The sequence below is a fragment of the Rhipicephalus microplus genome, chromosome 6, assembly GCF_043290135.1.
Source record: "Rhipicephalus microplus isolate Deutch F79 chromosome 6, USDA_Rmic, whole genome shotgun sequence".
Lineage (NCBI taxonomy): Eukaryota > Metazoa > Arthropoda > Arachnida > Ixodida > Ixodidae > Rhipicephalus > Rhipicephalus microplus.
The window spans coordinates 37578491-37604858 of record NC_134705.1 but is presented as its reverse complement, the minus strand read 5'-3'; the positions used below and the strand labels follow the sequence as shown (position 1 = coordinate 37604858).

At 43.1% G+C, this 26368-nt stretch overlaps 1 protein-coding gene across 1 annotated transcript in view; it reads left to right on the top strand.

The window, feature by feature from the left end:
• Positions 1 to 26368, top strand: part of LOC119186848 (uncharacterized) — a 529539-nt gene that overhangs the window by 43027 nt on the left and 460144 nt on the right. The window lies entirely within an intron of this gene.

The following is a 26368-nucleotide window of genomic DNA, read 5'->3' as shown; positions in this document are numbered from 1 at the left end:
GGAGCTTGTTTCAAAAGACTCAGATAACTGAATAAAATGTTAGCAGTTTTTTTGGTCAAATGAATTATCAGTCTTTTTTGTTTTTGTCAAAGGCTCAAGGCCTCTTATAGAACTATTGTCTATTACCTTCAGTGTTTCTAATTTCTCCGTGGAAATCAAAATAAAGTGTTTTATTGAATTTTATGATACAAGCTGATAGGGGTATACACTACAGTGAATACGATTCCCGCCAACGCAAACAGTCCAACGAAAGTCCGCAAATAAGAGATGATACATAACGGTGAAAGTTGAATGAATTAAAAAATATTCGCTGAGCAAGGATTAATCTTTCATGCTGTTAATCTTTATTTGATCAGCTTAATTGTTCAGGTTTTTATTATTAGATTCACGACCAGTGATGAGAAACGCAAAAAATCAAGTGAAGAGCAAAAGTCAAAAGTCAAGAGCAGCGATAACCAAGAGAAATATAAGCGAGTTGGATAGCGTACTCTTCTTCGCTGTAAAAGCCTACATTGCAATATAGAAAAAAATAACGTCTTATCTGCATACTTCACTGCGAAGTACGTAGAAAAACGATAGTCTTTTGTCTGAAGGCGCTGCGTTACACTGCGTTTATACCACCAGAATGAAGGAGTTACCGCCAACGTCTAGCTCGCCCCCATTACAATTCAGCGTGGCTGAAGCTACGGCAGAGCAGTGTTAATTTTACGTGGAGTAACGCATGTGTTTCACACATTCCGTTCTTTTCTACAAGCCAGAGAGAAGCATGACTCTAGTATTTACATCGCTAAGAAATGCATATCAACGATTTCAATTTTCCGCTAGCAGCCACGCACTGCGGGAAGCTGGTTTAAGGCAGCACTGCCGGCGATGGTCGTCGTGCACCTGGAACCAATAAAGTGACCGTCGTGCGCTCTCTAGCTCGTTAGCTACAAGCTGCTGCATTTATTTGCTTTACATTCACGTGCTTTGGCTTCGACAGCAAAGCAATCACGTGGATACGGCGCCATTTTCGAACAACATAACGAAACAATCAATGCTGTCGGCTTAGTGGGCCTCCCTTGAATATCGAAGGAGCTATATTTTGTGTTTGAGTTTGGCTTATCTTCCATTGCTGGCGTCATGTGACCAGGCGAAAGCAGCGGTGTGTTATGTTGCACTACGCTAAACTCTCAGAAAAAAGGTTTGTTTATTCACTAAATACAGCAACAAGATGGCAAGTTGGGCCAGTTGCATTACGTTCATATTTGATAGTTTTTTGAAGCGCACTAAAAAAACGGTTTGACAAAAGAGGCTGACAAGCGCTGTCCTTGTTTTTAAAGAGCTTCAGCAAAATTTTCAATTATGGCTAAGTACTAGCCCGTTACTTCTCACAGAATGAACCAACCAGCTAGTAAATGTAGCTAGTAAATGCAACCCAAGTGAAAGGCACTCCCTCGTTGGACTAGTAACAAACACTATCCAAAATACTAACCGTCTAGGTGAAATCAAAACGTCGTTCGGTAGTTAAAAGTACTACCTAGTTGGTTAAAGGTACTATGTCGTCAGGTGGTGACAAATATGACCTTGCAAGTTATAAATACTACCAATGTAGTCAAAAGCTTTACCTGGTCGGGTAGTGGTAAGTACGACCTTCCTAGTTAAATGCAGTATTTTCTTGGGTAGTTATAAGTACTACCTCGCTAGTTAAATGTATCACCTCCTTGGGTAGTTAAAAGTACTGCTTATTTAGGTAAATGCTCTACTTTGTCGGGTAGTGGAAAATAGGACCTCACTACTTTAGTGTACTACTTCCTTGGGTAGTTAAACGTACAACATATTATTTAAATGCACTACTTCGTCGATTAGTGGAAAGTACAACCTTGCTACTTAACTGCGCTACCTCTTTGTGTATAAAAAAGCACTACCTAGTTGGGTAAACGCACTACTTCGTCGGGTAGTGTAAAATATGAACTCACTACCTAAATGTACTAGCTCCTTCGGTAGTTAAAAGTACTACCTGATTTGTCAAAGGCCCTACTTTATCTGGTAGTGGAAAGATTCACCTCGCTCGTTAAATATGCTACCCTAACGAATAGTTTATATTGCTGCCTTAGAAGTTTAATGCACTATTTCGTCTGGTAGTGTCATGTATGAAATAGCTAGTTAGAGGTGCTGCCTCCTTGCGTAGTGAAGTACTCACAAGCTAGTAAACGTCACTAACCAAAGTTCTGATCAGGTAGCGACAAGCATGCTCGTAGACATCACTACTAAATTATTCAATCAAGAAGACTCTGACAGAGGAACAAAAAAACGTGATCTGCAGTGCAAACTCACCAAGAAGTTTTATGCAATGCAGTATACGTGAACAAAAGAGACAATCCAGAGAATACAGAGTTTTTATTTAGTTGTTTTTCGTTGACCCACACTCTTTATAGCAGGAATTGCTCGCGTGAATACTAATAATAGAGCTTTGGGTGAAGGTGAGGCACTAAAATGCTCCACCAGACAAATTGTGTTCTCAATCTGCTGGTCGTATTTTACGTTGAAGACACAGTACATCTTTAAAAGAAGGACGAAGTTAGCAATGGAGTCAACCACTTCAAGCTATAGTCAATAAAAGACAGCACAAAGAACTGTTTCACTCTTGACGTCCTTGTGATAAGGGATGGTTAGATTCCCTGTAATATTATAACAAAGCTTTAGCACACAAAAGCAAAATTTAAATCAATGAGTTATTTCTTACCAGCCCTCCAATAAATGTGGCTTCTGTTTCACAATATATAATAAAAGGCCTACCACATCAATGGCAAAGTTGTATGCAAAGATTGAAATGCACAATTTAAGCTGATGCTCCGAGAACAAGCCATGGCAGAACAATTAGGCGAATAAAATAGGGCTTATGAAGAGCGTTGGGGCAACTTGGAAGCTGCTTCAGCTTCGAAAGTGGCGATAGCATAAAAGGCTTTGTTCACGTCGCTTTTTCAGCTGCTAGCTTTGCTTCACTTCTTGGTCTGTGCCCTTCAAATTGGCCATTTTAAACTAACCTAGAAAGCCTACAGCTGCTCACTATGCCATAATTTTTTCTCTTAGGAACTTTTGGACTACTCAATACTTGTAAGTGAGGCATGCACACGAGCCAGCCGCAAGCTTTGTTGATGCTATTGGCAGTAAGAATGATCAACTATTTGACAGTATTTTTTACTGCTGAATTGAATTTTTCAGTAGAATCTATTCAGGAAGGAACCTAAATGTTTTGGATGACCACAAAGTGACATAAATGTGATTTGAGTTGCTACATACACGAGCCTTATTCACAAACAACAGGAAGCGCAATCCTAGAAAAGTACAAAGGGGTAACAAGTGGTCAACGAGAAATTCGACACCAGACGACCATTAGCTTTGAGGGCACGAGAAGCAATAACTGTCTGAAGGACAAAACCAAAACTGATTGTAAGACTATGTACTTGGAGGTACAGGCCAAAGGTGGCGTGCCACTGTGGAAATAAAATAAAAAGAACCATGGAGAGACAACGAAGCATGAAAAAGACCTTCACGTATACCCAAAGTGGGGCAGCATAAGCCAAGCAAGAGAAATGATCGAAAAAGGGACGTGTCTTTTAACATAAATGTAATGAAGAACTACACGTCTTCAACCAACAAATGACAAATAATGCCTCCGCAATTTGCAATTAGTGGGCTCTTGAAATAACCACTACTATTTGCTTAATCCATATGTTTCGACACCTTGTGCAATTTTGTTTCTCGCTTGAACAATTACAGGTGTTAAGGGCACATCCTCGCACTACAGCCCATTTTTATATGATTTTTTTCCCAGAAATAGAAGCACAGGCTCTGTGGTTCGACTTGGCTCTGTCAATTATATGAATTATTATTTTGTATATATATGATATTTTCAATCACGAACAATGGTGATTGTTTGCTAATGACCAATGAAGCCAACATCAAAATTTTTGTCAAACAAATTTTTCAACCATTTTATTAAAAAATGCAGCACATGAATTTTATGAATGCATGACAATAGTTCTCAATACTACACAACTATTAGCAAGCAGCATTGGCAACATATGCACAATCCACAAATGCAAGAACATGTAGACGAAGTGCTGCATATCTTACGAATAAATTGCTTGTGCACTAGTGGAACAGAATTAGCAACCTTTCCTGCTGTTTTATCTTGCGTATGAAGGACAGCAAGGAGAAAGAGTAGGCATAGCATTCTTGTGCACTGTTACAAGTTGGAGTTGCTTGAACTCCTGGACGATAAGCAAGCCTGTTGAGGACATCTCATCTTCTCATTAGAAGAGAGTTCATAGTTTTATTTCGTTATTGAAGTCGCTGCTGGCGCTTTGATTAACAGGTAAAGATGCATGTGAATTCAATCACGTGACCCTATTAAGGACCACGGTTCGTCCTTATATCAGTGTTGGAATACATTACACTTCTTTGTTGAAAATTTTTCAAACTTTTCATGGAACCGTAAATTGCAGTAAGAAATGCAGGGGAGCCATCTTCTCTCGACGTGTAATCTCATGCTCACGAGCAGCCACAAATAGCCCCTACGATTAGCTACAACAATGCACCATTGCTGCAGCTAATCCCAGAGACAGCAGGCAGCATGAAAATAAGTTTAGTGACTAGTGCTTTCTGTAGACAAGTTGAAGTACCCCCAGAACTTTGTTTTTAAGAGAAATTTCTGGTGATGACGAGTGTTATAAAAACTTATCTTACCAGCCATTTCTATTTAAAAAAAACGTTTGCAAGAATGGTTTTGAGAATATTATTTCCCAGCGTTGCTAATGGAAAGACGCTTTTCTAGTAGCTGTTCATACTAAAAATTGTGCTGACAAAATATCTCCGTGCTTCCGATGTCAACAACCACACACTTAGGAGGATGTTTTCATGACGCCATAAAAAACTGGTTTGATTAATACTCGTCTTCTGTCCTTTTAAAGGTTTCCTTAACCGCTTGTCCACACAATACTCGTGTGACCTCGTTTGACTGTATTTACCCACAAGTTTATTGCTGTTAAATTTCTTATCGACCAGTATAGATTAAAATGCGGTCTTGTGCATGTGATCTCATGCACAAGACCGCATTGCCAAACGTCAGACCAGGAACCATGACCCTTTTTCATACTCCTCTTACAACATAATACCCATTGTTTTCCACAGTGCCCTGTTTCTCATTACAGCTGCATTCATGTTACCTTTAGTCGACACCTGTATTTCGTGTTCCCTTAGGTACTTGGTCCCATTGCTCATCCATACGCCCAGATATTCGTATTTATCTGTTATCTCTAGAGTGACCTCCTGTATTCTAAGCTCACTACCTTCAATGTCATTAAAAATCATGACTGCTGATTTTTCATTACTGAATCTGAAATCTAACCTATCTCCCTCTTTACCGCAGATGTTCACCAATCTCTGCAAATCTTCCTTGTTGTCGGCCAATAGCACTATATCATCTGCGTACATCAATGCTGGTAGTGCCTGTTCAATGAGTTTTCCTTGTTTGACGAAAGAGAGGTGGAAGCCCAGTCCACTTCCCTCTAAATTGGCCTCTCATCCTTGTAGGTACACCATGAATAACAAGGGTGACAGGGGACAAGCCTGCCTAAGCCCCCGCTTTACCTCTGCAGGCTTGGACACCTGTTTTTCTCACTTTATAATTACCTTGTTACCTTTAGAGATATCCTTTAAGAGATTAGTGACTACACCTTCCACGCCTAGTGTTTCAGTGTTCCACACAATTCCTCTTGAACCACGCTATCGTACGCTCCCTTGATACCCAAAAATGCTAGCCACAGGGGCCTGTGTTCCTTTTCTGCTATTTTGATGCACTGTGTCAGTCAGTACAGATTGTCTTCCAAGCTCCCGTGTTTCCGAAACCCATTCTGCAGTTCCTTCAGGATCCCCTCATCCTCTATCCATACCTGCGGTCTTTCCTTCATATTCTGCATCGCCAGCCTGTGGACCACTGATGTCACTATTATAGGACGGTAGTTGCTTATGTCGGCTTTGTCCCCCTTTCCTTTATAGATCATGCTCATCCTGCTAAGTTTCCATCCATCGGGAACTTCTTCATCGATTATTATTTCGCTCACCACCTCTCTCAAAGACTGCTTAGACTTCGGACCTAATGTCTTTATCAGCATAATTGGAATGCCATCTGGGCCTCTTGATGTGCTACTAGGAACCCTTTTCTCAGTCTTTTACCACTCTTGTTGTAAAAAATGAGCCATTCTGCCACTTGATTCGTCCTTGTTTATTGTAGTGCATGAAACACTTCTTTGTAGAAATTTTTCGTCACCCTTTTTCTTATTCAATAGCTTCGTCCCCTTCTAGCCTAGCACCTTGAGCTGTCGTTATAAGCATCTGCTCTAGGCTCGTCTCAATATCTTAGGGGTTTAGAAAGTGTTGAAATTTCGCAGCTGCATTTTTATCTTTTTTTCATGTACTTCTACCAGCCACTGAGCTCAATTTCTTCTCATATTTTAATTGATCAGAAGTGATGCATCCCTTCTACAGCGTGAAAAGATTTCCCATTTTCTTTCAACGTCGTCTGTCGGTTTACCCCGCCGCTTAGCAAGTCTGTGTTCCCTAGAGGCTTCCTGACGTTTTGCTATGGCTCTCTTAACTTCCTCATACCACCACGTTTTGGTTTTGTGTCTTCTTTTCCGGGGTGATTTTTCACGTGTCTTAGCAAGCTCTAGCTCATACAGTCTAATTAGAAGTGTGTATGTCCACAATGTTTTATTATCCTCAGTGACTACTTTCTCAATTTGTTTTGTGGCTATTTCAATTTGCCTTTCTGAATAAAACTATTTCTGTAGTTGCTCATCTTGTCTCCTTCCCACTTTCACTGCTCTTCCAAAACTTATCTTGATATGTTTGTGATCACTGCCCACACTTCTGGAGCCACCTTCATCTATGTGCATTCCCCTGAGCTTATCATACATCCTATGTGACATCAGTGCGTAATCTATCGTTGACTGCAGCCTTCCTACCTCCCATGTCATTTGCCCTTCACACTTCTCAGTACTGTTGCAAAGGACCAAGTCAAGCTTTTTACACATATCCACGATCATTTTGCCTGTCGGGTCGGTATACCCATCTATATCTTCTCTTTGCGCATTCATATCTCCTTATAAATTTATCTCGCACTCTCCTCCTAACTCCTGAGTGTCATTTGATATACACTCTACTATTGCCTGGTTATCTTCTCTGGCCTTTGCTCTCGTCCACAAGTACACGAAACCAAGGAGTGTCATTCGCCCTGCCACTTTTCCCTTTACTCATAAATGTTCTTTGCACTCCTGCATGACTTTTCGCCAGTCTGTACATTTATTAATGAATGCCCCAATACCACCCCCCCTTTCTGCTGCCTTCTGTTCCAATACAGTACTAAAATTTGCATGTTCATCTACAAAATTTCTTGGTGTGGTATGCGATAAACATTTGAAATTCAGCGGGCATGCGCAGGCCTCAATTCGAAACGTGTCTTTCGGTATTCACGGGATCATCAAAACACGACCTTACTTCTCCACTGAAATCCTTTTATCTTGATATTACGCATACATTCATAGTCACCTGTCATACTGCATGTGATGAGTGAAGAAAACGACAACGACGGAAGTGCGGGGCAAGGCGCGTGTAATGTGCGCGTGAGTATCAGCGAATCAGCTGTTGACCTGTGGTGGCCCATAGAGGTGGCGTGCCACGATTGGGCCACGTGCGACCATCACGTGGCAGTGGGCTTGGTGGCTGGGGACGAGCCGAAGCAGCGGCAGACGGGAGACAGCGGGCCGAAGCGTCGGACGCAGGCGAGCCAGGTTCCAGCCAGGGAACGCGGCCGTCCACGCTGCTGCCGTCCAACCACCAGCTGGGGCGGCATTGCCGGCACGAGTACTGCATCTCGGGGCGCGGCCTGGCCTGCTGTTCTCTTCCTTGCCGAGGGCATCGCGGATCTCGGCCAGGCGTCTCCACGGTCAGCTGTTCGAGACAGCGATGAACGTGGCCTGGCTAAAGGTCACGGTTGCGTCGAGCATCGCGTCTCGGCGCACGCTCTTCGCTGGACGGGCTGGCCATTCCCCGCATGGAGCATCGCGTCTTCGGTGCGGGTTGACTGCTCCGTGGCCGCACCCATGCCATCAAGTGCTGGTGTCACCAGAGCGTCGCACATCGGCAAGGGACGAGCGAGACGTTCTGCCGGGCGAGACGCGGGAGTGCGCACAGAGGATCACGGAACAGGGCGAGGTCCAGGGTGGCCGAGGATCCAGGTGCCAGGGGAGTTCTGGCTGAATCGAGAATCGCCGAGCGGTGCCGAGCCATACCGAGCGACGCGCCAGACTCGGACGCGGGCCTTGAGCTCATGAGCTGCAGTGTGCACCCGAGGGTACCTGGCGGTGCCCTGGCCAAGAAGAAACGTGCGGAAACGAGAGTTCGAGGGTTGAGGCCACGAAAGCAGAGGAAGCGGTGCGCCGCTCGAGAGGACGAGTTCTTGGCAGCGTTCCTGAGCCTGACGTGAGACCCGTACTTGTCGGCCAGGTCGAGTCCGTCGGCCCGTACAAGGTCCAAGGCTGAGACCTGCTGAACGGCTCCTGCCTGGGTGCAGTGGCCGGGAGCAGGTTCGTGGACGAGGCCTACCGGGTGTGGTCGTCGTGAGCCGTGGCCTGATCCTGGACCTCCGGAGTTGCGACCCTGATTGCTGGGTTGGCCGCGACGTCCGTCTCAACGGCGCTGCACACGGTAGCGCGTATCTGTGCACCGTCAGCCGTTTCACCCATGCCATGAAAATGAAAAGTTCATGTTAATACTTTCTCGTCCGCTATCAACAAACATAGTGACGAACGTTTCTTAACCATCACACTGCGTATCGTCATGGTGAAATAAGTATTGGTCACATGTAAATCATCTAGAACGATTACAGAAGCAAGCTTTCAACTTTCAAACCATTTTCATCACCATCAGCCCCCCCCCCCCCTTTTTCGCAACATAGATTTCACCGCTGCATAAACTCTTCAGCTACAAAAATCCAATAATCAAGCTTCTTATCCATAATAATGAATTATACATTTCCAGTTTCTCGGTAGTTACTCTTGTAAATACTAACAACTCGAGGTTTTCAGCTAACCGCAATCTACTTTTATCTAAAGTACGTACCAACTATGGTCAAATGACAGCAAGATTTTCATGCATAGCGCTGTGGAACATGCTGCCTGTTGATTTCAAATCATGCTCAATGTACTCCTTTAGTAAGCGCTTGAAAATCTTATTGTTAAATGACTAATGATTTGAATGTTTTCTTTTGGGTTTCTTTGTTTCATGCAAATTGTCAGTATTGCTCATATGGCCCTACGTATTTGCACCATTTTATTTTAAGTATTGCTGTGATTTCGTCGCTGTTTCCTGACTAAAAACTAATTCTCTTTTTACTTTTTGTTAGAGGGTCCCCTTGACAGTTTTTACTTTGGGACCTCCGACTGTTTCTTCCCCATGCAAAAAATGTATTCATTAAAAATGTATCTTTTTTAATAGACAACAACAACAACAACGACAACAACAACAACAATAACAACAACAACAACAACAACATCAACGCGCATGTCATCGACGCCTTTCGCTGGTGTAGTTGCTAGTCCTGCTGTATCTTTATTTGAGACATCGTTTAATCCACCTTAAATTATCACGAGGTTTCGTCTATCAGCTGTAGTTTTGAGTTTTGCGCTCACTTGCCTCATGACTGCTTCCAGCTTGCGTCCTGGGCACGCCCCTACTGCAACCCTCTTGTCCCCTCCTACCCTCTCTTTGATGGCTTCAGTGCATCAATTTAAATTCGAGTCCCCGGCGATTATCACATGCTGTGACTTTTCAGCTGGAGCGTCGTGCACCTGGGCGTTACTTGCACCTGTGACGCCGGCTGCTTTGTTCTCTCCCAGACCCACCGCTACTACGCTGAAGCTGAAGAATTGAACCAGCTGAACCTGTTTTTTCCAAACTTGCTTGCTCTTTTTTCACCGCCATTCTGGTTATCGGTTCCCTACTGTTCTCTCCGTAGGTCGCTCCTCCCTTCACCTTGGCTCTTGCTTCCTCGGCGGACTTCAGCCTTTCTCCTATAGCCCTCGTTTTCTCTGGCTCTGTCGCAAACGCAGCCTCGAGCTCAGTGATTCTCATCAGCAGATCACTCTGGGTAACAATCATTTTCTAAATTTTTTTCTCGACCTCACATTGCCTACAATACGCTTCAGCTTCTTCTACTTCCACTTCTACACTTGGGTCGACTTTCAAACCAACCCCACATCCTGAACACTTTACAGTCTTTTTAACCATGACTTTCCGACACCAATTGTCCCTATGACTTGTCTCACTCGATAAGTACAAAAATCGCGCCCTGCCCTACGAAAAGAGAAAGTCGAAGCTCTACTACGAAAGTTTGCGTGTTCAATGTACGTGCACCTTCCCCACGGGGTGGCAAAAACAACAAAAAACAAAAAAAAATCAAACACACACACGCACAAACTAATAAATACGTGGTGACGGACCCCCGAAAAGCCGTACAATAAACTAAGTGCTACAGTGATTTCAACTGCTGCGCTATAATTATAAAGACAAGCTCAAAACATGCAAAACAACTTATCTGCGCAGTCGATCGGGAGCGCTCAAAAAACACGCCCATCCACCGTGCCAGTCCGAACTGAATTCCCCATATAGAAGCACCGCCATCCAGCGGACATTCCAAGGACTAAACAAGAGGTGGCACACACACTTTCTTACGGCTTGCGCTTCGGGTCTACTTCCCACCTTCAACTACCTTGAGCTCATGGTATATACTAGTTCACTGAATTCATGGCACTGCGGCCGAACGCTCGCTAAAGCTATCTAAAACCAAGGAGGTTACGCCCAGCGAGTATAACGTAGCAACCTTTTCCTGTCAGATAGTGCTCAATGTACATACCAATGGCTGCTAATGGGAAATCAGAGACAGGGGAATTCGCCTTGTACTTTCTTACGGCTTGCGCTTCGTATCAACTTCCCACCTTTAGCCTCCTCGAGTTCATGGTATATACTAGTTTATTGTATTCATGGCATTGCGGCTCAACGCTCGCTAAACCTTTCTAAAACTAAGAAGTATACACCCAGTGAGTATAACGCAGCAACCCTTTCTTGTCAGATAGTGCTCAATGTATATGCCAATGGCTGCTAATGGGGAATAAGAGACAGGAGCATTCAGCTTTTAGTTAACGCGCACGCCGCGAACTTTTTATTGTTCAACAGAGCACAGGCTAGATCTCCCGCAGGCACCACTTTGCAGGTGAAAATATAACACCGGTTACACACTGCGACTACGACTACGACTACGAGGGATGAACGGGTGCCGCTTTAAGGAGCTTCGCCCCTAAAAAATTTATGTAGACGTTTCGCCAAATAATGCAGCTGGCTTCATCAATATTCCCTGCCATCAAATGAGCGGAGGTTACACGGTTTACTGCTTATCTCGTATGTCGCCTAGTATGACGTCGCTATGGTTTTCTCGCGCAAACTTGTCACACTAATGAATCACGACTCGACAAGATTTCTCTTGCCTCACTTTTGTTCCCGAGCTAACGTTGTCTCATTACTGAAGTCGAGTTTTGTCTTATAATGCGTGGCATAGGTGGCTTTTGAAATGTCTCCTATGTGCTCTTTGAGCTCTGTTGGTCGCTTCCTGCCTATTTCCCTCATGCATGTGCTGTCGCATACATCACTGATCAGCACTTGCAGTCATATAGATTGAAAATGTGGTTGCTTAATTGTAACGGAGCCATTATCTGAGCAGCTTTAACAACGACACCAAGAAACGCATGCAAAAGAGAACGAGAAGTGTGCTGCGAGAAAACACAAAGCCCATTGTTTCTGTACCTTACGTTGAAGGTTGTTTAGACTCAGTTCGAATATCACTTCGTTTACTGGCAATTAAAACGATTTTAAAGCCTCATTGTACTTTGGTGATTCAGCTCTCTAAACCGAAAGAGAGCACCCCTGCGAATGATCAAAACAGGCTTGTTTACAAGTTCCTGTGTGGTGGCAGCAACACCACTTATATTGGCAAAACTGGCAGGAAGTTGTCAACGAGTTTTATTGAACACAAAGGGGACATCACAAAAACCACGCATTGTAAGACAAAACTCATCAAACACTGCTTGAAAACGGGGCGTGCCTTTGACTTCCGTAATTCGATGACGCTAGCTCGGGAACAAAGGAGAGGGAAGAAAAAGCTTTTCGAGTCGTTGTTAGACCATCGTGACCAGCCAGCGTGCAACAATCACGGCCTCCATCCGGATGAGTAGACACATACAAGACAATCAGTGAATTCGGTCACCTCCACCTATTTGGTGCCAGTGCACACTGAGTATACCACTCACATACAAGACGAAATGTCTGTGTAGATTTGTTATATTTTGTTGTGTAAAGTCGGAGTACATATTATAATCACTAAGAAGCAGAGCTTTATTTCCATTTTAACTTGGCATATGTTCAATTATTTCCAAAGAAAAAATGTTTATTCAAACAAAAAACAAATATGTATAGACTGGCTTTCTATTTTTGCGCACATAATTTCCTGCTGAGGCGAAATAAACATTGCTACTCAGCATTCATACCAAGCGTTGACTACCGATACTTTAGCATCTCATAATTATACTATTGCCAGTGAACCGTTTTCTTGGAAATCATTAGCTATGCGTCTGTTCTATTTGGCTACACCACCTGTGGTAATTAGACAAGATCAACAGTGGACTACCAAATTTCTGGTTAGTAGTTTGCTCAACGAGTGCTGCTCAAGCTATCAGATTGCTCCTTCTAATTTCAGAACATCACAACAAACTTGACTCAATTTCATGCATTTGCCTCAGGTGAGATTTTCTATATTTTTACAATAGGACAAGCTTAGTTTTTTGCTCTCTAAGTTGTCGTATAATTAAAAACTTATGTACTTCCTCTTTATGAAGACGCTGTACCAGTGGCTTCGCAGAGGCATTCCCTTGAATATCATGTTAAGCTGCAAATTCACAACGAAACATTGCTAACTCACGTACAATGCCTAGCCTTCATTATACTGGTAAATCTTATGTTAGCAAAATTTTGCCTCGTGCAAAACAACAGAATACCTGCATTTTACGACATTTCGTTTACAACATACCGTCTCTCTGGCAGTCAAAATACTCTAATGTGCACCACTCTATAATGCCTTTGTTGGAGCCCAAAGCAACACTTAACAAAAGCAGGAAAAAAAGACAAAGACATCAAAATTTCACTTGAGAGCAGCTCTGTTCCGATATACCACTTACTTTAAGTGTTTCTGAAGATCTGCCTGTATTTTCGAAACATTGCTAGCAGGCCGCAGCTGCACACCAGTCTTTCTGAGGCAGCACCGTGATGGGCATGATGTCAGACGTCCCTGTGGCATGACATCATACGTCCTGTCCTGCTACTTTCCTTTCTCCACTTCTGCTTTATATCGTGCACTCTTCCTTCAAAAGAAGTGCTAATATGGCCCATTTTTGGGGCTTTACTCTCCAGCCGGTAGGATTATTCACTGCCGGTGCTATTCATATTCGTTCTAGGAACCCTACAGGGGGAATGTAGTGAGTTGAGAGAGACGAGCGATTGCTGGCGAGGTCGGCGAACCCGTTTCAGGGTATGTTAAACGTCACCTTTCTACTTGACACGTCGGCACCATATGTGGCAGTTTATAAAAAAAAACTCCAGAGCAGATCACACGTGCTCCAGCGTTCTCTTTAACAGTGGAACCCTCTGCACATATACTGCGGGTGTTGCGCATGGTCCGCTTGATACGTATGTCGCTACATACATAAGCTACCTGGAGAACTATCTTTTACTATTTCCTGTCTTTCATTACGCAAAGCCCCTTTTTCATGTCCTGCAGTGAGCGAAAAAATGGTGATTTCATGGGCATGAACGGTGGAAGGAATTTGTCAGCCAAAACTTTACTAACCTCATGCATCGCTAAACAGATGTATTGGGTGTTACTTTCTTTTTCTTTCTCACATAGCTACTTGAAACCTTCAAGATTATGAAGGCAGATCGGGGTGACATCGGTCACCATGTGGTGCAAGCGTGGTGACCCGACACAGGGAAAGATGAGGTCAAGCAGCGCTACATTCATTCACTTAGAGGGCGGTCTCACACTTGCATACACAAATGCAGTGCTCAGATTTGGTGAAACATATGAGAGTCAATTATTTCAGCTATAAAACGAGTTCTGCTTGCACCGCAATTTATTTGTAAGGCAGATACAAATTGCACCCTCTGAGTTTTGAACAACGAATCTAAAAGATTAGGTTGATGCAAATTTCTAATCTAAAAATGGGTATTAATTTGATATGCCTTAGGGAGCATTCAATTCAGTGCAAAAAGGTAATAGTATTCGCACGCTCCTACAAAATAAACAGCACATACATATGATCGAAAAATTTAGATAGAGGCCTTATCAAGCGCGAAAAGAGCCTGTCGCTGTCTACACGAGTGGTAAATAAAATCATTGGTTGATCTCATAGATCACCAAAAATATTTCGAAATCATGACGTCATCAAGTTACATCGTCGCTTGGTCTAAATTGGGCCGATCTCCTTGAAACTGACAAACCACATGAGGTGCAGAAAGCTTTTGGCGAGGATATACAGTGGACCAAGAAGCAGAAAAGGATGGCTGCTCCGGCGCTCAAATCCTCTAAGACAAACGCAGATGGGATCTTGGGAGTCTTTTTGGGTGCACTCAAACTTGGGTGCACGTTAAAGAACCCCAGGAGGTCTAAATTCCGGAGCCCTCTACTATGGCGTCTCTCATAATGAAATGGTGGTTTTGAGACGTTAAACCCCACAAATTAATCAAATGAGTCTTTTTTGGACAGAAATTTCACACCCAACTTGCGAACTTACTGGTCTTCCACTAATGGGACGATAGACCTGTCAAAAGCTGATCAATTTGTGCACAATGTACTGAAGATATTTTCATTCCAGTTTTAGAACAGCAGCACAGTGGTGTGGTATACAAAGTGATCACACGAAACGATTGCTTCATTAGTGCTCACCTATGTGAGTACTCAAAGCACTAGCATGTACTATAGTTATCGCGAAAACTCACGCACAGTCTTTTCTTTTTAAGGTTCCAATTATTTTGTTTCGAAGTTAAAGTTGCCTATCTTCCCACACCCTATGTGCATTTACCATCTTGTGTGTCTGGACAGCACGCTAGCTGATTGGGACCCTTGGCTTAGCGAGTGGAAGCTGCAAAACCAGTCCGGGTATTGCATTTGTCATTTGGGAGGTGCAGTGGAATGGGCGGCTCACACATTTGTGGCTGCACCCAGTGAGTACTTGAAGCCGCTCATTGGAGAAATACTGTTGAGTGCGTGTACGTTTTTTGCGAACGTCTCATTTTCTAGGTATCTATAGTGGCCGATGCTGAGTAAATGCGTTATGTCCTGCTATGGTCAGTGAAGACCGGGTGCCTCGAAAGTAAAATAGAACATGACCTACATGAGCGAACAGATTATTCGCCAAAGCTTAGCTTTGCTAGAGGTAAATGGTGACCGTCTTGTCTATTTTGTGCTGTTCAAGCTTTATTCCTGCTACCTCTCTTCTAGAACACTCACTGCCCATTACAACAAGCAATTGGAATCACACCAATTATTTTCGATGACACAATGCAATGACCATTCGCAATACATGGGTTACCGTGATTTAAGAAAAAGTATTGCGCTAGCAAGCACATTTTTTATCAAGAAGTGGGCATACTGAAAATATTGTTTCGAAACTTCAGAAGGCGCCAAGACACTTGACGTTTGTTTTTCTGAGCGTAGCTGGGAACGCTAAAGAGCTCACGCAGCCATCCGCACTTTTTTGCACCAGTGAGGAAAATATGGCTGTATAACTTACAGTTTAAAATATAGTTACTGCGCACATGCAAGTTGGTTTTCCACCAACTTGCCCGAAAACTATTCACAAACTTGTCAATGGGCCCTTTTGAAGTCTGAAAAGCGCCTCTATGAAGGTCACCGAAATCAAAACTGGGAATCCGAAGCCTCTGAAGTTATTCGCCACGCACTGGTAAAAAAGCATCAGGAGCTTTGTAACTTTCAGGAATGATTTGCAGTCGATTCAAGCTACCTCTCAGTTAGCAACTGCGCCACTTTGTGCAAGTTTCGAGAGGCTGCTTGGCCTTGTTACCTCCCCTCCTCACCCCCCCCCCCCAAAAGAAAACGCGACGCGCGTCATGTCACCACCCCTTCCCATGTGCAGACTAGTCTCTCGGAAAAGGTCGAATGTGATAATACCCTTCAACCAGTGTCACGTGAAACAAGCACTGCCAAACATTCATCACCTTTCCGCAAAATAAAGACCACCAGGTAATATCTTACGAGTCTCAAAAACTGCAGAAGGCAAGGTCAAGTTCTCTGTGCACTTCAGGAACGCTTCTGCAGTCCCCTGGCTACAAAAGCGAGCAGGCAACCAGGTCCTCGAATCCTCGGCACATTTGCCAAGCAACTTGGTCAGAAATGTGGCACGCTTTGTTACCTTCTTTCTTTCTGTCACTCCGTTTTTTTCTTTCTTTATTTTTCAGCATCCTCTTGGGGTGTCATTGCGTATTGGAGACGTGGCGACTAAATTTACCCCCTTGGCTAGACACTGAAGTCTGAAGTCTGGAGAAATAACCCATATGTGTTACGGCGGCATAGTCATGTTTAGCGGCATCTATTTTGACAAACGTCAGAACTGACACGAGACAACTCCATGGTTCTTTTCACAGATGACGCCTCCGACAAAAAATGTTTGCAATAGTTATTATTTGTTGAAAATGTTTTGAGTCAAGCACTGCTACGCAAAGTTAGTGAACACTGGTAATTACAGAACTTGACATAGTCCTGCTAATTTGCGATAATTGTGAATTAGCAATAGAAGGAAAAAGTAAAATTGCACAAAGTTGGCAAGCAGAAAAATGAGCTAAATTCACTCTGTCCTACGTTTTCTAATTACCTTTTGGCAATTTTGTCTGCATCGAGAAGCTTCCTGCTTCAATAATGAAAAGTTCAGATTTTCATCTTGGACAGTTTCTCAACGTCGACGGTAATGCCTAAACAAGTGGATCCATAAATTTATGAATTCAAGAAGTTAATATTCATGAGCTATTCGTCAGAACGCGAAGCAACTTCGCAAAGACATTAGGTACATTGTAGCTGGGTAACCCATTTAATATTGTTGTTCTACAAAAAAACTTATTTACTCAAAGACCTACATTGTTCTGCTCATTTTGATTGAAGTCTGCGAGATTTTATGATTGTTTTACTCGCTAAGTTTTTTTCATAAAAACCTTGCAAATTGCTTTCTGAACAGGCTCAGGAAGTTTATTTGGTTACGTTGAACAGTTTCGCCACACTTTCAATGCAATGGAGGCTTGTATAGCAAAAGCACTGGTCTTTGCTCGCATTGTTTTGAGTGCTATGCAAAACCACTTCAGTCTAGGCGACAATACTAGCTGTCATTAGAAAGTGAAAAATTCAAGCTTTTTAATGCAATACAATTCACATAAATAGGCTAAGCGTAGAACGTCAGCAAAAGAAGAGGAAGCAACAAGAGGAAGAAGGGAGGGAGGTTAACCAGAAAGACATCCGGTTGGCTACCCTACACTTTGGGATTAGGGAAGGGGATAAAAAGCTGAGAAAGAGAGAAGAGAGGGAAAAGAAAAAAAAGGGGAGCGAGATTGAGAGTAATTTCACTGCAGCGTGTAGAACTCTACCACATGTCAGAGGCGTTCACACAAGCCTGTCTTTCTCAGGAAACACAGGTGGGCTTTGACTGCCTTGTGGGCTGCTGAGGCATGTGGACGTTGTGGTAACGGCACCTGCACAGAAAGAGTCCGATCATCCAGTCTCCGCATAGCGTTGACAAGTACTTGTCTATCTGAGGCAAATCGAGGACAGTGGCGCTGCAGGTGTTTGATATTTTTGTCGGTGCAGCCAACATCGGACGCCGCACTGTCAGTAATTTCGATTAACGTGGCATAAGCTTTCGTCAAAGCAATTCCCAGCCAAAGGCGATAGACAAGTGAAGCTTCACGTTGATGTAAGCCGGTTGGGGGCCAGAGTTGTAGTGAAGCATACCACGTTCAAGACTGCTCGTGCAGTCTTGAACGTAGTATGCTTGGTGTGTTCCACTCAGTCAGTGTGAGACTGCGGGTCAGTTGACGAATCTGCCTCGCCGCATCCGCTCTCGAAATCGGAATTGGAACGCTCTTTGCTTCTTCATGTGACGTGCGAGCAGCATGATCTGCAGAATCATTCCCGCCTATATCACAATGCCCAGGTAACCCTTGAAAGACGATGTCGTGGCCTTTTTGTATTAAAAGGTGGTGAAGTTTCACGGTTTGGTAGGTCAACTAGTTGTAGTATCCGCGTCGGAGAACTGATAGCAGGCACTGTAACGCTGGCTTTGAGTAAGAAAACACGACCCATTTACCTGGTCAGCAAACAGTGAATACACTGCAGAGCGCATGCGGCCGGGGTGGGACCACCATCTTTTTAAATCATTTTGTTGGGCTAGTTGGTTCATGCTTACTTAACTCTAAAAATATGCATACCATCGGGAAGAAAATTGAGGACAGAACAGAAAGGGCGTCACTTGCAAGTAACTTTATTCTCGAAAATTCAGCGAAATATATACGAATAGCAACCATGCGCACGCACATTGCCTCACATGCTAGTCAAAAAACACGGGATAAGATTGACAACAAAAGAATTGTTACAAAAAAGCCACTAAACTAAAGAATATTCTGAAGATTGGAACTCCTCACCACGCAGAGCAAGAGACGTAATGTTAACTTTCGCATGTCTTTTCTTTTCAGTGTAGTATGCTGCCATAATTTTGCGTGCTAAGGAGTCATTACTCTTTCAAGAAAGGATACACCGAAAAACCTGCCTTCACATTTACAGGAACCACAATGTGCAGGCAAATGTGCCGGTGTATAAAGGACAGAATTAGGGAGCAAGAACTTCCTGTGAAAAATCAATTTTCGGCATATTTGCGAGCACATTGTGGTTTCTGCAAATGTGAGGCGGATGTCTTTCTGGTTAACCTCCCTGCCTTCTCCCTTTTGTTGCTTCGTCCGTGAGACTAGGTTTTTCAGTGTATCCGTCCTTCGAAAGAGTAATGATACCTTGCCTCATGAAATTATGGTAGCATTCTACATTCAAAAGAAGGCAGGTGCGCATGTTAGTGTTACAACTGTTGCTCTGCGTGATGCGAAATTTTCGTTTCTTAGAATCTCTTTTTGTTTAGTGGCTTTTTTGTTATCATTCTTTTGTTGTCAATCCTATTGAATGCTTTGACTATCATTTGAGGCAGTGTGTACGCGCATGGTTGCTACACTCTTACAATTCGCTGATTTTCCAAGAATGAAATTAGTTGCGAGTGATGCCTTTTATGTCATGTCCTCAATTTTGTTCCCCGATGGTATGCATCTTTGCGTATTTCAGTAAGTACTTTGTTATTTTCCAATAATGAAACCCTTGCAACAGCAAAAATTCTCTTTTCACCTGTTCATCTAGTTAGAGCAAGGGTAAGCTGTATACAGAAAAAAATACGAGAAATAAGAGCATCAAACCATGCACCATAATAAAAATACCAGGATAAGCGAAACAAAAAAGATGCAGCCTAACTGCTCGCATCTCTAAATCCCGCCAAAAGAGATTGCTCTTTCTCTCCAATGTGCAACGGTAGCATGCTTACACATGCGTTAGTTGATCTTGAAATCTCCTCCACCTCTACTATCTCCCTGACCCTTTGACCTGGACTAAGTGCAAGAAACACACTGTCTTACAAAATGGGCCTAACCCATCAACCCACACGAAAATTCCGAGAAACCTTTAAACTGCTGTTCATAGACTGCAATGGTGCTCAGAAAGTGTGTCATTATGTAAGGTTCCTATCTGAGCCACTGACTCTCCTGCATGTCACAGAACGAAAGGAGCCTTTGAAAGCTCAATTATTTTTTCTAGACACAGCCTGAGCTCTCACACAAAATATTTGCATGGCGTTTTCCTGTTGCAGTAAGTAGTTAATGACACGCTCATCGTGGATGGAACAGTTAGTTACCCAGAAAAAAGGTTTTACAATGCTCAGTCACAATTTCGGTTTCAGAGGGCGCTAAATAAGTGAGGTGGAACGTAACGTGGTTTTCATGCGAACATAGCTGGCTACAAGAATACAAAACTGCATGGACGGGGTCACTGCACAGACAACTTTCTTCAATGAAAGCTTTCTGGGTGCAGCGATAATTGCCTCTGAGATGTAAATATGCATAACCATAAAAATGCCCAGCCAAAGCAAAGACATCAGCCTTCGTGCTCCTATGCAAGTCTGCCCCCGCTTATATTGAAGAAGTCTGCAAGGAGAGCACTTGCAAAGGTCATGGAAGCCAACACAAACGTATGACGTAAAAGGCAGTGGGCTGTTTAGACAAAAACCAAAGGGGTGTTCTGCAAGTAATGGTATGACAAGCACTGTAAAGTTGATTTTTAGTGTGTTTTAGCATATATCACTTGTGAATAGTTTTTGACAACAACCATGTCCTGCATATCTAACCCCCAAGTTAACTCGCCTGCAAAGGCTGCTGCGAGCAAATACAATTAGATGGACAAAAGATACAAAGGTGCAGCACCACCTTCTAACTGAAATTTATAACAATGCTGTGCAGATGTATATACAGTCCTTCAATGAGAACAGACATTAAGCTCTTTAAAATATAGAAAACGTTATTTTGTAGCTTTTTTATTATAGTACAGCAATTACGATAAAGTATTCCAAATTTAAGGTGACTAATCATGTAAATTTTCACCGACAAAGACTGTTCCTGCAGCCTTCGAATAGTGAATTCAGCGCTCTTATCAATTAGCTAAAGCGCGGCTGTCCTCTTGTACACATTACCGAGTGTTTCCGAGCACGTAAACTTGGGAGTGTTGGTGGGCACGGTTCGTAGCACGTGATCTTTTTACGTTTTAGTAGCTGACAATATGCCCTCATACACTACCTAAAGACATTAGATCTACAGGAACAAGCTCTCGCTTTGAATGAACAAAAGGAAATTTTAGGGGCTCATTTTTCTTTGTTGAAGGAATTGTGTTCACCATGCGTTTAAAACAATTTACACACTTCTGCCTGTGATCATAGCTGCAGCGTTTTTGGTTCATTCAAGATGTGCATCTACACAGGCAAGAAAGTACACTGCCTGTACTTCAACACTTTCTCCCTACCTCCTTAGCTCTACGAGAGACACTGTATATGCAATGAACACATTTGCTTTATTTCTTTCTTGGGCCTTCGATGCGGCTAGCCATTCCTCTTCACGCCTAGGATCCACCACATGCGTAAGCAAACTCACAGCAACCAACAACAACACTTCTTGAGTGAAACGCGCAATCTCAAAATGCGATGTTTACTCGAAGAATGTATCATCCATCTTGTTTGAGATGAGTCGATTGCCTCAGAGCACTCGGCAAAGGCAAGTGCATGTTCCCCCTTTAGCCACTTTTTAATACCGCGACACAAAAGCAGCAATGGCTTCCAAGCACAAGGTTCATACCACCAATATGAGTGTTATTCTCTGAGAAACCACCTTAAGTTCAAGAATTTATACGTGCATCATTCAAGAAGCAGCTACGCTAATTCAAGAAGTTGGAGCACATCCTAAGAAAGCTTCAAAGTGGGCACAGCATTCTACTCGCAGCCTATTGATTCTGCCTAGTGAAACACGAAAAATTCACCCACAAAGCAGGAGGATCTTATAACAGCAGAAGTCATCAGCCTTTAATTAATATTTTGTTTCTTTCAGTACAAGCCAAGTACAAGCCACTAAAAATCAATGCAATTATTAACCAAATATAAACAGCCTGCTAGCGCAAAAGATCTACTTCTCTGCGCCAAGGATGCTCTCGAATTTCTTCGAGCGGTATCTTTTCCTGAAAAATGTTGAATGCCACATGAGGGTGTTTGGAAGTGTTTCTCACGCTCTTACTTGAATCTACCTTTCCTCGCTAGGTCATAAAGGTGTATTTGTAAAGGCAGAACTTTAGTATTGAATCAAGCACTGTATCAATTCTTATAGACCTGCACTTGACCAGTATTTAGAGGAACAATAATAACAGATGGGTAGGATTCAGTGCTGTACAATCTACTGCTATTTGGATAGTTTTTTACTGTTTAATTTGGTAGGTTGTATGGACTGCAAGTAGGCTGTCAAGCCCATTATGAAGGTTTCACAGCACAAGCTCCAGAATCATGTGGCAACACATGAGATTCCCGAATGTTTCGAAATCGAATCCCAGCGCTTAACACAGCTTTTTTACGAAATGGTGCACAAGTTGGTGGCATAAGTCTCGTTCATGGAAGCCACAGCTGCATATCTCATTGGGGCACACAAAAAGGGCCAAAAGGGCGGCCATGCACATGACCTTGCAGAGTTCTCTGTGTGGATAACTTTAATACAAGGTGTTAGAAGCAATTTTGAAGTAAGTGTCTAGATTTCATATTGTAGGTTCAACTTAAAACCAGTTGCCTCTAGCGAAGGATTTCCTTAAGCATGCGAAATATCCTAGGCGTAGAAAGAAGCTACAGGCCATCTGAAGGGCTGCAAGAATAGAAGACAGCTGTCGCACTGAGCATGCACGGTGTTTCTCTCAAACTCTACTATAAAATAGGGAGAAAGTGCTGGAGTTGAAGTAGTGTTTATGGCCCCCGAAACTTTCTGACCTACGCAGATTCATTGATCAGATGAAAGGAAGAAAACACTGCCGCACCCATCACAGGCAGAAGTATGTAACCTGCGTTAAAGGCATGATGTACACAATCACTGACATGCAGCAAGAGATAGATGAGTCAGATGGGACGCTGTCTTAAGTATAGACTCCATGAGACCTTTAGAGCACACAAGAAGAAACTTGTACAAATATAGTAACCCTGACTTGAGCCAAACGCAGAAGGCCATGATAACAGACGCGACGGAAGAGGTAACGGCAAAACTGGTGGCCAGGAGAAACATGGAAATACCGTTGTTTAAACGAACAAGGGGCTGTCACTCATTCAAAGGGCAAATTTTTTGTAGACATATTCACACAGACCACCATAACAATGATTATGAAAATAGAATAGTTTATATTAGTTTTACTTTATTTAGTGCATAGATTGTATACCCTACATAAATCGAGATATTGAAGTGAATGCACGCAAAAATGACACATGTATGATTTTTGGTGCATACAGTAGATTGCACTGGTGTCACAAGAGCACTTTTCCTCGTCGTACCGGTTGATTTGGAAGTGTTGCAGTTTGGGATAGTTGATATAATATGACGATAGTCATAGCGCGAGAACAGAACGACGATGGGTCTGATTTCTTGATCGCGATGAAGAATGATCGCTGATAGGCGTTGTAAATTAATCTGTATCGAGTTGGCCCGAAATGAGAGTTAAACGCAATTCGAGAGATAAACCACGATCAAAAGTGTCCATGTGACACCAGCAGGGAATGTGACTTTCGTCACAATTGTTGCGAGGAACCATGCGATGGCCAAATATTGGCCCCGTATCTGCATGTATCTGCAAATGTCGTCGAAAAATGATAGTCTTGCGTGTAAACAGAGTGAACAAAACGTTTATTTGATGTTCTGCGCGAGAAAATCGGTGAACAGTATTCCGGAGGCGCTGCGTTAGAGTGCCTCGAGCATGCAGTGGAGGCTCACGAGTGCATCAAGTCATGTCACACGTGAACCATGAGTGCCATCTGGCAGTTTCTTTTGGAAAACAAAGCGCGTGGCCGTGTGCGCCCGTCTCAGAGGTGATAAGGTGTAGAACGCAAGGCGACGGGTAGGTGCCAATACAATCTCGTCTTAGCAAAGTTTTCGAAACACTTCCCGTTCCGTGCAAGCAATGCATGGTAAGCTCAACGTGATAAGCGCTAGGGTCCTTGAGATTACTTATGTACGCGTTTTCTAGTAAGAGATGCATATAGAAAATATATGTGTGTTGTTATGGTGCCTCAGACATGCGCAATAATTGCGTTTAATTAGACAGTTGCACAAGTATGAACGCTCAACCTTGAGCAACATTGGTAGTCGCTGCGGATGAGGTTAGACGTTTCAAGTACCCGATGCCGTTAAGAGTGGACAAACGAACAAATGTACAGACAGACAGACAGACAGACAGACAGACAAAAATGTTTGCGCCGAAGGTCCCCAAGAAAGACTGTCGTCTTTAAAAGGGCTACACAAGAGAAGACTTCAAACACCGCTATTCACCCGATCATGCAGCGTGAGGAGTGGTCCGGTGGAAGCTGTTGCCGCCGCCAAACGCCCTGCTTAGTTGTACACGGACAGCAGGGGGCTCCGCAGAACACAAAGCCAAAAAATGCAGCCACGCAGACTATATATAAACTAAAATTTCACATTTTAACTACTGATGAAGGGACCGCGGTGGAATCCTCCATTATTTTTAGCGCGAAACACTATCACGTGACTATAGGAGGAGGAGGAATAAATGAGGAAAGACAGAGAGGTTAGGCAGTTCTCAGACCGGCTGGCTACCCTGTACTGGGGAAGGGGTAAGGGGAATCACGTGACTATAACAGTACATGATGCAAGGTGGGACCCGATTTTGATAATGTATAGCCTCCGAGACAGATAAAGCCAGTGCCCATCTTAAATGCTATTGTTTGTTTTAAAACCAGGTAATTTTAGATATTCTTCGTGCAAATCATAATATTATTTTTAATCATGACTGCATTTTTGTTTTGGTCACATCTGAGAAGCGCAACATAAAAGCCATTGTAAAAATGCATCATGGTGGTGCAAAAAAAAACAAGTTACGAGTGCGTAACTGAAACTTCAGTTGCGCTGTACAAGTCATAGCGTTGTCCTACGCATATTTTAGTGCGTACAGTAATTCGGCCCTTTGCAAACAACTTTTGTCTCACTTTTTTATGCTGCCTTACCTGTCCTTTTTTTCTGTCACAAAACCACCTTAAAAATGAAGTTAAAATCTAAAATTGTGCGATTTCGACTCTTTATTATTGTCATCAGCATCGTAATACAGTTGCATGGAGCGTCTTACTTTTGTGTGTTTTCGCTCTGCATTCTAGGTCAGAGGCGTCTAGTTAGGGTGGCTTAGTCAAGCGTTAGGAGTCGTTCAATTGTGACCGATAATGACAACCTCTAATGAAAAAAGCAGAGTACCTCCACGCAACAGCTAAGCATCAATATAGAGCTCACTTGATGCGGATCTTCCTCCACAAAATAACGTCCCCAGCAGAGACATCTGAGCGCGTAAGTGCATGATCGGTGATTTGTGGGCGAACTGGACGCTGTTCACACACTGATTTCAGCTTTACTTCACCGTTGCAAGTCAAGAAACTGCATATATCGAACGGACAGTGATACACCACCTTTCCTTACCGGGCGGACCTGTTGCCCTTATCTGCAAAAAGTTTAGATTTTGTTCCTTCAGCTGAGTTGGCTCCACAACCAGGAATGAACACTTCATGCACACTCTAGGCCGACACGCAACAAAGGGTATACCTGCTGCACCCTTCGCTGCTTAAAGCAGTAAGCTAAATAACGTCTCAGCTTCCCCCCCCTCCTGCCTCGATCCTAGAAATGCATGAATGTAACAATGAGCAGCAGCGCGCAAAGATAATCAGACAATAGACCTCCCCAGGTATGAATCACCGTTTGTGTGAACTAGTGACAATAGTTCAAAATTGTTATGTACCGAGCTCGCCAAGCTCACCAAGCAGTGGCAGCTCGCACACGACTTCCAGCTCAAATCAGCCTTAGTCTAATGTAACAGTTGACAGTTTGGTAAATGCAGCTAAACCTTCGTTGTGTTGTGATCAATTACCATATCTACTCTTTCGACAACAAACATACTGCTTAAAAAACTTACCTTGCACTAGCAGACAGTAGAAAAAAATGGAATTAGTAAGAAACTACCGCAGAGAGTAAGCATCGAACCTTTTTTTAGTGAATAAAGAAGACGCCATTAAGACTGTAACCGTTCACGCCTCGGACCCCATAGGAAAAGGTAGGTGTTGTGGGACCAGTAACGGCCAGAACTTACAACATTGAAGTGTACGGTAGCATGTTAAGGAGAAAGGAGCACACCTGTGACATATGCCTAAGCCGTTTCTGTGTTTACCAACTAGAAAAACATTGCAGTTGTCTAAATGTATCAATCGCCTATACAGCTGCATAACCCTGGTGCTGCTTCGTCATCTACTACATAGAAAGCTGCGTGAAGTCATGTGAAGAAAGAATGGCATCTCAT